Source organism: Mus caroli, chromosome 15 (assembly GCF_900094665.2).
Source record: "Mus caroli chromosome 15, CAROLI_EIJ_v1.1, whole genome shotgun sequence".
Classification (NCBI taxonomy): Eukaryota; Metazoa; Chordata; class Mammalia; order Rodentia; family Muridae; genus Mus; species Mus caroli.
Genome location: NC_034584.1, coordinates 34,681,640 through 34,685,385, shown reverse-complemented (window position 1 = coordinate 34,685,385; position 3,746 = coordinate 34,681,640). Strand labels below are relative to the sequence as shown.

At 43.8% G+C, this 3,746-nt stretch overlaps 1 long non-coding RNA gene across 1 annotated transcript in view; it reads right to left on the bottom strand.

The window, feature by feature from the left end:
- Positions 1–1,205: 1,205 nt before the first annotated feature.
- LOC110310017 overlaps positions 1,206–3,746 on the bottom strand; it is a 4,798-nt gene continuing 2,257 nt past the window's right edge. The window contains exon 3 of the long non-coding RNA XR_002379790.1: positions 1,206–2,722. This is a non-coding gene — a long non-coding RNA (uncharacterized LOC110310017). The remainder of the gene's footprint in view (positions 2,723–3,746) is intronic.

The following is a 3,746-nucleotide window of genomic DNA, read 5'->3' as shown; positions in this document are numbered from 1 at the left end:
AAAAAAAAAAAAAGCTGATGGGAAAAGTCCAAGACTGTGACAACAGTGTCACAAGAACTGACGGGAACAGAGAGAAGCGACTGGCAACTGTACATTGCTTAATAGAATGATTTGCACACAGAAAAGGGAAAGGTCTACGGGCCTCAGTGAGGATCATTTTGCAGTTCCCAATTTGGCTCATCACAGGATGATTTCCAGGGTCATTTTGAGTTGATTCTGGGTCACCTGGGACGCCAGTTCAAAGCAGAACCATGCACGGTGTTTAGAAGTAAGAAACAGGTTTGAGCCACAGACCTAAAGATTTTCTGAACTTGTCTGTCATTGGTCTTCCATGTGAATCTCATTCTTCTTCTAACCTGTGTGCTCAGAGATACGATCACATGATAGCCATACTATGTGCAGACTTTATAGTCATAAGACTAGAACGCAGTTGAAAAACTGCTGTCATCTGCTGATCTTACAGCATAGTAACGAGCATGACCAGTCACATGAATTATGTACCCTATGTAACAGTTGAGAATCACTATCACTGGCTACTTCACTGCTTTATGCATTAGTTATACTCAACTGTTTAATCACTAATTTAGAGTATACTCCTAACCCACTTACAAAAATATGACTATTTTATTTTTACATTTACCACAAAGGTTTGTATACGTTGTGTTCACACAATGAAACTACCTAATGATTCATTTCTCAGAATGCACCCCGTTCTTAAGAATTGTATGTCCCTATCTAACTTTCTTTCGCCTGTCTGTTATTATCGCCTAATTTACTTGAGTCATTTATAGAGTTTGGTCCTGAGCCAGGGCCCAGTGGTTAATGGCCTCGTCAGGACTACTCACTGTGGTCAGAGTGGAGATGGTGAATACTACTATGTCATAGTCTCTTGTGATGATGATCAATAGTAAAAACACATGTTTTCATACTCTTGGTATATGGCTGCCTGTGATCTTTGAAAAGACAAATGAACTTTAAATGGGGGAGTATATAGTATCAACCAGCCTACCAGTATGGCTTCTACTGCCACTGTCCCTTGGAAACCATTTTGTCAGGGTCTCCAACTGCTTGTGTTGCACTGTCAGAGAGCACCTTCCACCCTCATCTTAGGCAAACACTTCTAGATTCCCATAGAGAGTGCTTCTTTTTCTTGTCACACTCTTCTTGCCTAGCCTGGCTTGCCTTCTGTCTCCCTGGCTACTCCCTGTTAATCTCCATGACCAGTTCCTTCTCCAGTGCTTGACTTCCACTCAATGTCTGTCTTCAGACCTAGATTTTAGAGCATGTAGTTTCTCCAAGCCACCCACGTGATTTCAGGTTCCCAGTTCTTTATGACATTCAGATTTACATCTGAAGGACCCAAGAACCTGCCATACATATCCCTCTATTACCTGACATCTCCATTTGTCAGAATCTTAGGCACCTCAGATCTAATATACCCAATGCAAATCTTTTACCCCTTCCCTGTCCCCAGCTCCCTACATCAACCTTTCCATGGAGCACTGGCACGTAAGAAAAATTCAATCATATGATCTAGAAATATCCAAGTCAAACTCAGTCTTTTCCTCACCCACTGTCTTAGTTACGTTTTTATGACTATGAAAAGATGCTATGGCCAAAGAAACTTCTGGAAGAAATCATTTATTGGTGGCTCACAGTTTCAGAGAATGAATCCATGAGCGTCTGTTTTATTTTTAACTTTTTATTGATTCTTTAAGAATTTCAAATCATACAACCCAATCCCACTCATCTCTCAGTTCCTCAATGTCTGCCCTCTGCCCTTGCAACCTCCTCATATAAGAAAACAAAAAAAAATTTTTTAAATTTAAAATCTCACTGTGGAAACTGTGGTGTGTCACAGTGTGTCACACAGTGTACCCGTTTGCCCACACAGCTTTGCTTGCAAATGTCCATCGCAGTGAGTCACTAGTCTGCTTTGAAGCCTCTGGCTTCTGCTACACTGTCAATACTGGATCCTCAACAGGACTCCTCTTGGATATCCTGTTGTTCCCTGTGTTGTGGAGATCCTGCAGCTTTGGTTCATACACTCCAGTAGCTCACAAATGAGGTAGATGCTGGGATGGACCAATTCAATGCCCTGGACCTGGGCCTGCACGTTAGCCGTGTTGGTCAACTACCAGCTCTCCCATGCCCAAGCCACCAGGGCCAGCTCTCCTGCAATGTCCAGGCAAGGTGTGAAGCCAGCTCTTCTGAGTACCACAGCTGGAGGAGGACCGCTCTCCCCTGCTCACACCTTCAAGGCCAGCTCTTCCACCCTTGGACTACAGCAGCAAGTGAGGGGCAGAGCAGGCTCAGCTAAGCCTTCAAACATCAACATGGTTCCAGGCAACATCCCAGACAATGGACATCCTAATGGCCATTGGCGGCAACTTGGGCCACAGACATTATGACACAGATCCCTGCTGCAGTAGAGTCACAGACACACACATGGCCTTCAGTGACAGCACAGGTCACTCACATTGTGCTATATCTCACAGTCCTTTATCTTACATCTCCAGCTCTGTCTCTCTTCACAGTGCACAAAGTGCTCTTCTTCTCTTTCTCTCCCATCTCTCTATTCACATAATCACTCAAAGTGGCACCTGGCCACCTATGTGGGCCTCTGGTTGACTTCTGCCCACCTGCCCCATGATCATCTTGATGGAAGCATGGCAGCAGGTAGGCATGGTGCTGGAGCAATGACTGAGAGCTTACATTAAGTCTATAAACAGGAGACAGAGAGAGGTGGGGAGGAAAAGAGAGAGTGGTGGGGGGGTGCGGGGAGGGAGGAGAAGGAGGGTGAATTCCTTTAACATCTGTTTTGTTGCTGTTTTGTTTTGTTTTGTAAATCAGTATGCAGACCAGGCTGGCCTTGAACTCAGATCTGCCTGCTTCTGCTTCCCAAATGCTGGCATTAAAGGCATGCACCACCATACCAGCAATTCTGATTTTTGATACATCTCTTTCCAATCTATTCTTCCTTCTAGCAGTCAAGCATTCTTTAAGTACATACATGTATGTATGGGGTCTCTCCATTATGTGAGGATATGTTCAATGTAAAGAATGCTCTCTATAAAACAGGAAGAGGGTCTTCTCAATAAGTCAGCTGTTTAGAGACACACCGAGAGACACACAGAGACACACAGAAAGACACAATGTAACTCCCTATACTAAAAAAGAAAATAAAAGCAAACACAACTTGTATTTTTCAGGGCCTTTTGGCATTAATCCAAACTCTCCAAACCCCAACATGACTCACAACCTTAGTCCACTCAACCCTGACTCCCTGGTCTACAGACACATTAGCCTTCCTATTACCTCTTGGCCCAGTCGCAGTCTCCTGTTCCTTATTATAAAAATAGTTTTATTCTGTTAGATTGTAAACCTAGCTTCTTTAGAGAGGCATTTACCCAGACATCCTATCTAAAGGAACTCTCCCCTTTACACACACATTTCACTTTATCACACACCATCTTTATTTTATAGCATGTTATAATCCTTTACATGTGCCTGTGTGTGTTTACATGTTGGCTCTTCATCTCTTCCATTAGATTCTATGCTCCTCTAGGATAATAGCCATGTCTGATTGTCCTTTGCTGGTTTTAGTACGAAGCATAGAGCCTGGCACGTGGTAACAACAAATGAAATATCAGTGGAAAGGCAGACAGGAAGAAAGGAAAGGAGGGAGGGAAGAAGGGAGGGAGGGAGAAAGGAAGGGAGGGAGGAGAGGGAGGGAAGCAGGCAGG